General features: G+C 42.9%; 1 protein-coding gene and 1 long non-coding RNA gene across 4 annotated transcripts in view; one reads left to right on the plus strand and one right to left on the minus strand.

Moving 5' to 3' along the window:
• Nucleotides 1-4,065, minus strand: part of LOC144784478 (uncharacterized) — a 57,021-nt gene extending 52,956 nt beyond the window's left edge. Inside the window, exon 1 of the long non-coding RNA XR_013601649.1 lies at nucleotides 3,942-4,065. This is a non-coding gene — a long non-coding RNA (uncharacterized LOC144784478). The remainder of the gene's footprint in view (nucleotides 1-3,941) is intronic.
• Nucleotides 4,066-4,079: 14 nt separating this feature from the next.
• The window catches only part of UBE3C (ubiquitin protein ligase E3C), a 1,115,457-nt gene continuing 1,105,604 nt past the window's right edge, over nucleotides 4,080-13,932 (plus strand). The window contains exon 1 of one of the 3 annotated variants that reach the window (XM_078663264.1): nucleotides 4,080-4,140. The gene's annotated coding sequence lies outside the window, so the exon portion shown is untranslated. Of the gene's footprint in view, nucleotides 4,215-13,932 lie in introns of all 3 variants that reach the window. The other 2 variants (XM_078663263.1, XM_078663265.1) reach the window with 2 other exon arrangements.

Below are 13,932 nucleotides of genomic sequence, written 5' to 3' on the forward strand. Positions count from 1 at the left end.
AGTTCAGCTTTCTAATGCTAATGCACACCTGCTGAGCGGCAACGCTGTATATATCACGTGGGCCCAGAAAATGTCCATTGAGACACACAACCAGGACAGTGGCTTACGTGTACACACACAGACAACATACATATATTTGTACACAAAGGACAGTACCCATGTCAAAAAGGAAGATCATCCTGGAGTCATTCTGGACTCATCTGATGATTACATTCAGGCTATTCCTGCAATTATCTGGGGAAGTCATCCCAAGCCATCCTGAAGTATGCCTGTAGGACGAAAAAACGTAAATGTGATGACGAACCTAGACTCATCACAAAAACTACAGTAGGATGGTGTTCTGATGACTTCTACTGGCAGGGAGTGATTACCTTTTACAACTCCACGAATACTAATTGACAACTTCAGGATGAGGGAGAATTACTCCAGGATGGGTTCTAGCTAATTTAAGGATGACTGTCAATTATTCCAGGATGATCCTATAACCGCTCCAGGATAGTGGATTACTCTGGAATGATCCCATGACAATTTCTGGATGAGTGTGGATTATTCCTGGATGATCCTATGACAGCTTCAGGATGGCTATTGATTACACCAGAATGGCCCCATTATATTTTCAGAATGAGTGTTGATTACTCTAGGATGACGTGGTGAAAGGGAGGCATGTTTTTGTCCTTGATATTTGGATTTAAGCGGGGACTCCAAGACAAGTTCATTTTCACGGTCTGATGTGTCATTTTTAGTTGTGGATTTTTGATGAAGGACACTAGCCATCCCTGCTAAAAGGGCCAGGTTTTCAAGTTTCTGCAAATTCATCCGCGAACTTGCATCACCAGGCTGAGAAGTTGTGCTTTCAGCATGAGCTTTGTTACCAACTCTTATATAATCCAGTCCACTCTGCTTGGCTTTTTTGTCCTTGCATCTTTTCTCTGCAATTTCTTCCTCTTGTAGTTCACGTAACACCCTCTTAAGTCTACCAGCGCTTCCCCGATTGCCACAGTCCATTAACATCTGCTTTTTCTCCAGTGCCCTTTGAAGTAACACCCGTTTTAGACCCTCTGTTGTGCCAGAATAGGTTGCAATTATCCCTTGAAAAGTATCCTGAATCATTAGACACTGTTTCTTCACTAAAAAAAAGCAAGAGAAAAAAATATATATATTTACATTTAAACTTCAAAACAGAAAAGAACACATTGACCACTTGCAATATATCTTCACGCGCTAGCCATAATATATAAATAAAGAGGTATTGATAATAAAGGACAAATGTACAATCTATCCATAACCAAGTAAGTTTTCCTTAATAGACAGTACACATTGTAAGCCTGAATTTGAACCTCCTGAAAAAAGTTGCCTAAATAAAATAGTTTATCCAAAAATGGCTGCCTTATAGTAGTGCCACAAGCTAAACGTTTCAGTCCTTTTCATAAGTGTTACATTTGTCTCTGGAAAGCAATCCAAGGCATATGTGGGGACATGCATGTTCATTTTTACTGTCCATTATTGGATTAATTAATCACAAATGTAGGTTTTTACTGAAACAGGTTGGTAATTTGTACCGTTATCCTGCAGTTGCAAACTTATTATAAAGGTTTACTTATTGTGCTTCCCAGATGATTGGAACAGAATCATAGCTTTAAAATCTCTCTCTTCGGTGATTGGCCGACCAGCTTCATCTACATTTTCGACCAGCCATTTACAAAGAACTTCCCCGGGATTGTCCAAAAGCAGTTAGTCACCATCTTTTCGAACACACACAGAATGCTCGCAAGTGATAAACACGACGTTGAATGAAACCATGATTATGTCCTACTAGATATAAAATTCAGGAATTAGTTTGTGGGTGTTTTAAGTTTCAGAGGTAAAGTACAAAGCATATCAAACAGATTAACAGATTTAATTGGAGAAAAGCACCCCAAAAAGTACACTGACCTTGTGCAATTTCTATCTAATATGCCTAGATTTTGGACTACAAAGAAGTGTTTGGGCATGCACTGAAGGCCATTGAGGATATTACCTAATAATCAACTTTATTTTTGGAGAGCCAGGGTGTATGATTAGATCTTCCTGCTCAGGACAAATAGTAATAGTAAAGTAGAGGCATTATGAGAGAAATAGAAGAACTATCAATAAGTGAACTTTCACACTGGGGTTTGTGACGGGAAATCAAGTTACCTATCCACACAGATGCATAGAGAGTCAGATGCCTGCTACCCTCTGCCCACCGGCACCCCCAACACGAAAGGACAAGTGTTAAAAATGCAATAGGTTTCACCTTTTATTAAGCTAAAGATATTAGCTTTGCTAGTAGTATTTTACGTTAATTGTGTAATATGTAATGGCTTTATAAATGAAACAAAAGGCATTACAATGGCAAATACATAAAGCAAAAGCATTGGCATAACCAATAGGTCTCCCCTCTGGGACCTTATAAGTGTTTGGAAGTTTGGTAGGAGATGCAATTTAACATAAAGGGATCCCATACATCGTTGGCACATGCAGTTCAAACGAGAAGAGGGCATGGGGAAACCTCTTATAAGATCTCAATCAATGGGGAAGGCACGCGTTACCGCAACTTGTGCGTGCTTTCACCTTATAAATATTTAACACATGATCCGAGGCAGTTGAATGCCAGAAGCGAGAAGGGAGAGAGCGCGAAAGAAAGAGAGAAGGAGAGAGAGAGAGAGATAAAGAGAAAGAAAGAGAAAGGGAAAGAAGGAGCCGCTGTGTAAACACCGCCACCAGGACACGCAGACTCCTGGGGCCGAGTGCCGCTTGGCAATGATTGAAACCCAATGGGCTGGAATTAATAGGAAATATTAATGTGATTTATCTCAGGGCTCGATCCCTCTGCCTCAGTACTTTAGCAGTAGGTCAGGTTGTAACTGGATATTACATGGCTGGGATCGATAGTGGCAGATTTAACAAGACCTGCTTAATTTGTACAGAGATCTTAGCGGTCAAGGTAAATTAGCGCAAACAGGGAATACGTAATTGGCCCTGTCTCAATAATATATACAAACAAGTTAAAAACATTGCATGCACATGGAACGAAACCAGAATGATAGCCAGTTTTGCGAAAGTAGATATTGCAAGATGTTGGAATGCGTCGGACTACGTTTCCTAAATAGGGCGTAAACCTCAATCGCCACAGGCAACCAGCCCTTTCAATTACACAAATAGCAAACAAAATAAGGAACGAGCATTACAATGGCTAAGTTATTTGAAGCATTTATCCTTATGCTTTGAAACGCATCCATGAAAACTGCCAGTGTTTTAGAAGATGTGCTGCTCTGAACACTACACAGCTTGGGGAACGTGACCAGGATTCAACAATAGAGCACACATTCATTTAGTATTGAAAGCTCACTACAAGTTGCAAGGACACAAGTAATGCTCAACAATATACAAATTCACATAAATAAATGTGTTTAGCCTTCTTTGATTGACAACTTTTCAGTAGATCGAAAACTGTTCCATTTGGTCGAGAATCTTGAATACACACACGCAGGTGCACTTGGAACCAACACGGGACCTACAATATACGGGCAGTAATTTATTTTTCCTTACGGCGAAGAACTTGCTGTAAAACACATTTTTTAAGCTTATTGCAATTTTCCACAACTTACACAGGCACGCACTACGTCACAAATACACAAAAATACACATGCTCAAACACAAGAGGTGTATATTAAACAAGCAGGCAGGCTGATACAGACAAACATCAAACACACATAATACACACACATTGCAACGCAGGCATTCCCTATAACACGTACGAAGTACACACATGCCGGGGGCTGCGTCTGAATGTGCCCCCTTAATGAAAACTCGTGCTTTCCGAAAAATGAGGAAGCTGGTGTGGGACGGAAATTGAGCAGCTGGGACCGAGAGCGGAGGATCGATGCTGCTCTTGTTTAACAGCTGCCTGCAGCACTTACCTGAGTATACGCTGGAATCGATGAAGGAAGTGGAGTTGGAAATATTAAGAGACCGATGCCAATCCATCTGTCCCTTTAATGGCCAGTGCAGTCACGGCAGTCTTCGTTCTTGCCGCAGAACAATGACGTCACTTCCGGCGCTCCCGGATGTGCGTTGGCTTTTGCTAGAGGAATCCACCGGCTTCCGTATTATGAAAAGGTGAGAGAGCTGCTCTCCATTGAGGATCTGCGGTTCGAGTCCCAGCCAGCCGGCAGACTGATGGTTTACAGTAGGTGATTTTGGCATTGTGTTCGAGGCAGCTGTGCTTTTTAAAAATGTATTTTAGTATTGTGATGGAGTGACTTCGGCAGTCACCATGACGACAAAGCTTGTTTTCCTTTGCAAGACCTATTCCTCGGGCCATGAGCAGGTCTGTCCGCAGTTGTTTAACCACATCCTCGCGGCACATTTTTTCCTTCCTGCGCTGGGATTTTCAAAAACCCATTATTCATGACGAGCTGGGCTCGTCATGAGCGTGCGAGGAGGCTACCTCATGACGAGCCCAGCTCGTCATGAGCGTCGAAGGGGCTAAAGAGTCTAACAATCGGATTCCACCAAACTATGTGTTTATGGAAATACTCTAAGAAAGAAGTGCAGCCTGGGGGTACAGAAAGTATCATTTGCAATCACAGCAGCGCCTCCCGGCATTCCGCATTCATAAACAGTTTGGGGGTTTGTAGGGCTTTTGGATTTTATGTCAAAGGCCCGGAGGCCAACATTATGCATATCCCTTTTATTACCCCCCAAACACAGCAGCAACAATATCTTAGAATTTAGAATGTGTCATAGCTGTCAAGGTTTCAGATTGGTATGTGTGACATTTTCATACTTTCACTGAAATTATGTGTGACATTTCAGCGACTATGAGTGACACTTGCTCGCGGACAAAATAAAGCAGTGAAGAAGAGGGAATCATAAATATCAGAAATTACAATCATTTGAGTAAAGAGAGAGTTTACGTTAACTGCTTCAAAGCATAAGAAATAATAGTTAAACAACTAATTCATCAGACTGCAGCCAACATTGCAGAAAATAGATAAAGCAGCCTGGAAGGCGTTCATAATTTATTATAGTCAGGTGAGTGGTTCGCAGAGTCACTCGATTGCTGCCGACCACATGAGCTGTAAGTAGCGCTGCATTAGAAAGTGGAGCGTGGGAGGTACTTTTAGGCCACAGCTAGGCTGATAGCAAAGTCTCACTGACCAGAGTTTCAGAACACTTTATTTTGAAGAAGGCGACGAGCCAGCTCTGTGGTAAAGATTATGCTCAGTCCTGATGGCACAAAAGCTGTGATGTATTAGGATTTGCACATTTATTATTGCAAAAAAAGTTACTGGCACTAGCCTTTACTTTCACCCATCTCTGCAGTTTAGACCACAGTTGCCAAGCTTTTAGTACGTCATTATAGAATTTTACAGCCACCATAGGGTTTTAACCAAATGCATGTTACATTTTCCTGCCTGAGGAAAAAACTTCCATGATTCGTGCACAACAGGAGTTACTTGTTGAAACACAGCATGTACCGGACATGACGTTTAATGACCATTGTACAGAATGTTCTCGCAAACTTTAGGCCAGGGGGTGGCTGTCCTTAAGTCTGCTATTATGCTGTCCGTGTCAGGCTGTCCGGCTGTCCTGGGCAGCCGCTGAAACTGCCGGTCACAGACTCCATGACGGAGACTGAGCTCGGCGATTAAAATGGAATTCACCGTTGGACAGCGCAGGATGGCGGCCTGGGCAGGTGCAAGCAGCAGGCAGCTCTGTGAGCGCCACGATTGCGACGGCGCCGGCGCACACCCACTGCTCAAGCAGATTCTTCCCAAAACTAATTCCCAGCCTTTGTAAGAAATACGTAACATCCCCCCACGGCGCCAGACTACTGTGATGTCAGGCTATGCGAGAGCCGCGCCGCAAAATCAAAATGAAACATTGTGGCATTGTGCAGCGCGCCTAACAGCAGCATCATCTCTGCTGCAAGACCCAAGCCCACAGCGAGAGCAGCGCACGAACGCCAAGCAGGGCGTAATGCAGGCTGCCACACTTTCACTCCATTTTGTTTAGGCAGTGCCAGGAAGGCTGAGGTACTACTCTGCAAATGCGTGACCATGCATTTCAGTGCGGTGATGCGGATCACCACACTGATATGCGTTAGTGTCACACCTCATGTGTGATACTTGACAGGACTGATATATCCAAACATTCCAGAACTTTAGAACATGTATAAGTCCCTATGGCCAGCAGCCATCTTCCTCTTTTGTTGCTGCTCGAACATAAGATAAGTACTCTGTTAAAATTCTTAATATTATTTTGAATATGTTTGATTAATTAACCCTGAATTAGGAATGAAAACGATGGATTTGAAGAGTTTAAGAAAGTGTATGAGGGGATTTGTTTAGAGTTTAATGGGAAGGTTTGTTTGTTGGATGAGTGAAATTATTTTTAAATTTGTAGGCTGGAGTTTGAGAACGTAGTGTATCATTTTGCGTATATTTATTGACGTAGAGTTTTATAAGGTGAAATAAGAACGGATTACCGTCTGTTAGATCGGTTTGCGGTTGGCGAGCGTGTGGTCTCGAGCGCTCGGTGTGCGGCTGGAGGGCGTCACGCGTCGGTATCTGTGCGCTTGCAGGCGCGAGATCGGTGGCTGCTTGGGACGCGGTGTGAGGAGAGATTTCGAGCGCAGGAAATGAGAGGAAAGGAATTGTGAGCCAAGGGGGCAGCCGTACGTGCGTAACGTACGGCGGCCATTTTGAGTGTTTGGGAAGCGTCTGAGTTTTGGAGTAGAAACGTGATTGGCCATTTTTAGGGAAGTTTGTTTTTTTGACGTCTGATTGTCAGTTTCAGTCAGACGAAGATCGTGAGTTCAAGAGAGGTGCCGGATCGCAGTGGTTCTAGAGAGGGAGATTGATTTTATGTGAAAAATAAGTCGAAGTATTATTTTTAAGGAGTTTTGTATTGGCTTAATATTCATTTTGAAGAAGGTATTAATTTAAAGGGAAATTAAGATGGAGAAAGAGGATTTGGGCTTGGAGGATAGAAAGAAGGGATTTATGGAAAAAATGTTTGGAGTATTTAGTGCTTCTATGGACAAAAAGATAGAGAGCACAATAGCAAAGAGAGTAAAGGAAGGAGAAAATAAGCAGAGGTCTGGTGAGGAGGACGGTTTCTATACCACAGAGGAAGTTGAGGAAGTGGCAGGTACTTCTTCTGGAGGAGCGAAAAGGAAGGAAAAGAGGAAGAATGTGGTTAAAGGGAAACCATCAAAGGAAAAGGAGAATAGAGTGCAGAAAGAGAAGGCTATAAAGGCCAGAGTGAGTGCTATAAAGGCACAGAAAAAAGGACATATTACTGTGGCATGTGATGGCAGTTCAACTAGTGGGGATGTGGAGATTACGTGCAGCTCAAGTCTGGATGATTCTGATGTGGAAGAGGTCAAGAGAAGGATGGTGGATGAGGAAAATAAATTGGAGTTTGAGGATTTTGTTGATCCACAAGGAGATCAGATGTTTGATCCACTATTAATACAACGTCCACTGTCTCCACAGTGGTCCCCTGTTGAACATGTTGCCAAATACATAAGGCACTGGATCAGGAGGGAGATGCCGAAAGAGATAAGAACTCGGCTGCTGTCAGAGTGCCCGAGGCCTACTTTAAATAGTAAGGTGGCCTTTACGCCAGAATTAGATCAAAAGATGTTAACTTTTTTTTAATAACAGAGGGGGAAGAGACCCGAGAAGGGGACTGGACAAAGGATTAAAGGGGTGCCAGGATAGAATGCTTGATATTCTGGGTCCTTTGACCAAGATATTTGATTTGTGCGAGGAAGCACATGGCAATAATACCGGAGTTGACGTGAGCGAAATGCGTCAATGGGTTCAGCGTGCAGTATGCTTGCTGGGAAATGCAAATGCAGCACTCTGTTTGGAAAGGAGAAAAAGTATCTTGTTTAAAATAGATCCAAAGCTTGCAGATTTGGCTGGCAAGGAGTTGGGTGAGCAGAGCGATGGGCTGCTGTTCGGGGATGACTTTGTGAAGGATATGGCTAAGTGCGTGGGTACTTTCAATTCAATACAGAAAGCTCAGAAGGACATTAGGCGTGTTTTTGGATGGACCGGGAGAACATGGGGTCGGTTCCCCGGCCGAGGGAATGGAGTTACCAGAGGATTTTATGGAAGAGGTAATAGACCCTATGAAGCAGGTTATGGAAATGGATTTGGATATGGATATTCAGGAGGATATGGTTATCAGAAAACCAATCAAGGAAGTTTCTTCCCTCAAAGACAGAGGGGAAGAGGAGCAAGATCAGATAGGAGGCCAAGAGGAGCCTCAGGTAAGTTTCTTACAAGACCCTTTATTTATGGAAGTAAAGTTGGGCGGCAGACTAGCCCAGTTTGTTTCCAGATGGCAAGAAATAACGCAGGATCCATGGGTTTTGGAGACTGTAGCTGGATACAGGATAGATTTTATCAGTGTTCCAGTTCAGGAAAGGGTTCCCAAGGTGTTCAGGTTTTCAGAAGAGATGGAAAATTTGGTAACAAAGGAAGTGTTGGAGTTGGAGAAGAAAGGAGCGATAGAGGATGCAGAGGAAGTGCGAGGTTGTTTTGTAAGCAATTTGTTTCTAGTGGAGAAGAAGGACAAAAAGATGAGACCAGTAATCAATTTGAAGGAGTTGAACGATTGGGTGGTTTACAACCATTTCAAAATGGAAGGGATACATATGTTAAGAGACTTGTTGAGGAAAGGGGATTGGTTGACGAGGCTGGACTTAAAGGATGCTTATATAACAATCCCGATGATTCAGGAACAAAGAGATTATCTTCAGTTCAGGTGGTTAGGGAGGCGTTGGAGGTTCAAAAGTCTCCCTTTCGGTTTGAAGTCAGCTCCTTGGTGCTTCACCAAAGTGATGAGACCAATTGCGGCTTGGTTGAGGTCAAGGGGGATTCGACTGATAATATATCTAGACGATATTTTGATAATGGCAGAAGGGAGAATGTTGGCGAAGGAACAAGCGGAGTTTGCGGTGAACGTAATAGAGGATTTAGGATTTGTTGTGAACAAAGAGAAGTCTTGTATGGTTCCGAGACGAGATGACGTTTTTAGGTTTCAAGATACAGACGTTGGTTTGTGTGTTGAAGTTGCCTATGGAGAAGGTGAGGAAGAACAGGAAGGAAGTGAGGAGAGTGAAGTCTGCGGATTGGATTACTTTGAGGCAGTTGGCACGTCTGTTGGGTCTTCTGTCTTCTTCGATTCAGCCAATATTCCCAGCTCCCCTAAATTATCGTGCATTGCAGAGGTTGAAAGCACATTATTTGAGGAAAGATGTGAGGTATTCACAGAGGGTTGTGTTGAATCAGGAGTCACAGGAGGAATTGGAGTGGTGGCTGAAGAGTGTGGAAGCTTGGAATGGTCGAGCGATATTTGGTATGATGCCGGAAGTGGAGATAGAATCGGATGCGAGTTTGAACGGTTGGGGAGCACAATGTGGAGAGATTTCAACAGGGGGTCAATGGTCAAAAGAGGAAGGACATTTGCACATAAATTGTTTGGAGTTGTTGGCGGGTTCGTTCGCGATAAAGAGCTTTGTGGGGGACAGGATGAAATGTTGTGTGCTTCTGAAGATGGATAATTTGTCTGCAGTTCAGTATGTGAACAAGATGGGTGGTCCGCGTTCGAGAGGGTTAGCAGAACTTGCGAAGGAGTTTTGGAAGTTTTATCTGGAAAGGGAGATTGTGGTGCAGGCTCAATATATACCAGGGTTGAGCAACGTAGAAGCGGACTGGTATTCAAGATACCTGAGGGATGCGAGCAGTTGGAGGTTAAAGAGAGGGGTATTTTTAAGTCTGGAAGAAATGTGGGGGCCTTTGTATGTGGATCTGTTTACGGACAGGTTGAATGCTCAGTTGAAGGAATTTTACAGTTGGAGGCCGGATCCAGAAGCAAAGGGAGTGGATGCTTTCCTGCAGACCTGGAAAGGGGGAAGTAGTTATGCGTTTCCCCCATTTTCAATGATTCAAAGAGTTCTGAACAAGGTCAGAAGGGAGGAGGTGGAGTTGGTTCTGATAACTCCTTTTTTGAAAGCGCAGGTATGGTTCCCGGATGTGATGGAGTTGTTGGTGGAGGATCCAGTAATTCTTCCAGATTGCAGGGAGATTTTGGAGGATGTTCAAGGAAATTTTCACAACCGTGTGATCTCGGGGCAGTTGAAGTTGATGGCATGGTTGATTTCAGGAGGGTTTGGCAGATGCAGGGATTGTCAAAGGAGGCTGAAGAGCTTGTGTCAAAGTCGTGGTCTATGGGAACATCTGGGGTGTATGGATCAGCTTGGAGAAAGTGGAATGATTGGTGTGTTGAGAGGAGTTTGGATCCCGTTTCGGCACCTGTGGTATAGGTGGCGAATTATTTATCAGTTCTTTTTTGTAGTGGTTTGGCGTATAATTCGGTTAATTTGAGTAGATCTGCAATTTCAGCAGGACATGGTTTGGTAGATGGAGTTCCAGTGGGGCAACATGCTTTAGTCAGGAGGTTGGTTAAGAGTGTAAGGGTGGTTAATCCGTCAAAGTATGATTCTCTTTGGGATGTTGCTTTGGTGTTAAGAGAGCTTGAGAGTTGGGGAAAGAATGCAGATTTGGATTTGAAGTTTTTAACATGGAAGATAACAATGCTTTTATGTTTGGTCTATTTTAGGAGAGTATCAGATGTTAGAGCTTTGGATGTTAACTCAAGGTTTTATCAACCAGAAGGAGTATGTTTTGAGTTAAAGAGAAGGACTAAGACTATGTCAAGGCGATTTTTTTTTACCCGTATTTAGAGGGTGAAAGTTCTTTGTGTGTGGTTAAATGTTTGATGGAGTATGAGGAAATAACTTTTGCATTTAGGAAAGGAGATTGTAAACAATTGCTGATCTCATATGTTAAGCCATTTAAGGCAGTGTCAACTCCTACTTTGGCAAGATGGATAAGAAATGTGATGGTCAAGGCTGGGGTGGATATTGGTGTTTTTGGGTCTCATTCAGTTAGAGGGGCTATGGCTAGTAAAGCATTTATGAAAGGGTTTAGTTTGGGTGGTATTTTAAAGGCTGCAGATTGGTCAATGATTCAACTTTTAGAACGTTTTACTTTAAGCCTGTGGAAAAGGTTTTGGGAAAGGTTTTGGAAGAACTTTGAACATGCATAATGTTGGCATCCGGGCCTTTGACATAAAATGCAGATTTTCCGCAGTTTTAATGTAAAGAAAATCATGATTTTATTAAAAAAGGCACGGAGGCTAATATTATCCCTCCGCTGTGCCCACCCTGAATTTGATTCATTTGTTTTGTTTTAAAGGATAAGGAAGAAGATGAAGATGGTGAAGGAGTTCGAGTTGGAAGAAGGAAGTTGAATTTGGAGTTTAAGAAGTTTTGGAGACGGTGGAGTTTTGGAACTTATTATTTATTGTTTTTCGCAGTCACAAAAGAGGAAGATGGCTGCTGGTCATAGGGACTTCTACATGTTCTAAAGTTCTGGAATGTTTGGATATATTCTAAATTCTAAGATATTGTTGCTGCTGTGTTTGGGCGGTAATAAAAGGGATATGCGTAATATTAGCCTCTGTGCCTTTTTTAATAAAATCATGATTTTCTTTACATTAAAACTGGAAAATCTGCATTTTAGGACGTACATGGTCATTTTAGGGTTGAGGGTGGGTTTGTGTTTTGGGGGGCCAGGTGTAAATTAAGGGTTTTCGAGCATGTTTGGGTTTGGGGTGCGGGGGTTAATTTTAGGGTTTAGGGTGTGTTTGGGTTTTAGGGTACAAGGGTTAATATTAGGGTGTGTTTGTGTTTGGTGTGCAAGGGTTAATTTGGGGGTTCAGGGTGTGTTTGGGTTTTGGTGTGCAAGGGTTAATTTGGTGGTTCAGGGTGTGTTTGGGTTTTGGGGTGCCAGGGTTAATTTTAGGGTTTAGGGTGTGTTTGGGTTAAGGTGCAAGGGTTAATTTGGAGGTTCAGGGTGTGTTTGGGTTTTGGGGTGCCAGGGTTAATTTTAGGGTTTAGGGTGTGTTTGGGTTTTGGGGTGCAAGGGTTAATATTGGGGTTCAGGGTGTTTTGGGGTGCAAGGGTTAATTTGGGGGTTCAGGGTGTGTTTGGGGTTTGGGGTTGCAAGGGTTAATTTTGGGGTTCAGGGTGTGTTTGGGTTTTGGGGTGTCAGGGTTAATTTTAGGGTGTAGGGTGTGTTTGGGTTTTGGGGTGCCAGGGTTAATTTTAGGGTTTAGGGCGAGTTTGGGTTTTGGGGTGCAAGGGTTAATATTGGGGTTCTGGGTGTGTTTGGGTTTTGGGGTGCAAGGGTTAATTTGGGGGTTCAGGGTGTGTTTGGGTTTTGGGGCTCCCAGCTGCAGGAGGTCAGACGTTTATCTGCAATTCATTGTGCAATCATCCAACAGTTTGCATTTTTCAGGAAAACTGAAACCAAAGTGTGGACGTGCTCTTTAAATAGACAAACAATTCCTGTTAAAATCACCAGACGCAAAAACATCTTATTGAAAACACAATAGTACCTTTGAAGTATTCAGATGCTTATTTTCAAATCACCCCAAAGTCATCAGGAACAATGTAATCTTGTAAAGTTATCGGAGAGTCATTTACAAGTCATCCTCAGATCATCAGGAATAATGACACCTTCTGAAGTCATCAGGCTGAGCTTCTGCAGCTTGCTGATGACTTCAAGAGCTTGATGATGTCTGATGACGTGTAAATGACTTCTAAGGTAGTTGGATGATCATCCAATGACTCTGGGATGGCTTCTAAAGTAATCCTGTTTGACCTATATATGCCCACGTAGTAAGCGCAAAGGGATACCTTTTTATAGGATTCCACCACAAGTTGTGTATTGTAAGCTGTCTGCTGATTGAGCAACGGCCACTTGGAACGACTGAAGAGCTGGATGAGTAGGTAAATGACAGAATGGGCATGGTAAAGGACTGAATGGACAAGTGATAAAGCTACAATCAGTCATTATAGCTGGAGTAGGAAGTGGACAAAATAGTACAAACCTACTTGTGTAACAACAGAGCCCTGAACGTGGACAGAGCAATAGGGTACAGTTTGATTAGGGCAGTGTGTGTGATGCAGCTGATTTGATGTTGCCTACCTGGAGGTCAGCAGTGTAGTACCCATAATGTTGGCGTAACATGGTTGTACTTCTTCAGGCCCCGAAGAAGTGTAATGTAGCTTGAAGGGTACCTTTCAGGGGTGCCAGCAGGAGGTTGTTGAGCAGAGCATTCTCTCCATCCAGCTGGGAGAGATCCGGGGCATACACTGTTGTGTATGTGTTTGTGTTTTTAAAGGAGAATTGATACCTTGCTATTTTGTTTTCTAGGCTGTGTGTCCCCTGACAACCAGGAGAACGTAAAGGGTAAACCAAAGTGGTTTTAAATTGGTTGCCAGTTGTAGAGTGAAACTTGTTGGTTAGCCAAGCTTGGATTTGCGATTGCTCATTGCGGTAAACGAAGCGGACGATTTCTGCGAGCTTTAACTGAGTAATTAAAATCTACTTGTGGTTTAGTTCGAGGCTGGTTTTGAGTTAGTAAATGTCATTCGTATAATAGATTTTGAGGTAAAGTGTGTTGTCAGCATATTGTTGGATGTTATTGTTTTTACGGTTAGTATAGATCCAAGGGATTGCATGCAGTGGTTGAAAGTGGTGAGTGAAATGATGACTTCTCACAAGAGATGGAAAGTTTCTGGTGTTTTTAGGTCCTATCTAAACTAGCTGGTGGCAGTTGATGGGATAAAAGGTGAACAAATGCTGGTCTGTATCAGTGACACCTATGTAGTAATCTAGGATGTGGATAAGTGCTTGCTCGCCAATCATTTCAAATGCTATAGGAAGATTGAGTAAGGCCAAGATGCAGAGATTGTTCAAGTCATTGACTGTTTGAATCATTGCAGTTTCCAAGCTCTAGGGTGATCATATTCCGCAT

Source organism: Lissotriton helveticus, chromosome 10 (genome assembly GCF_964261635.1).
Source record: "Lissotriton helveticus chromosome 10, aLisHel1.1, whole genome shotgun sequence".
NCBI lineage: Eukaryota > Metazoa > Chordata > Amphibia > Caudata > Salamandridae > Lissotriton > Lissotriton helveticus.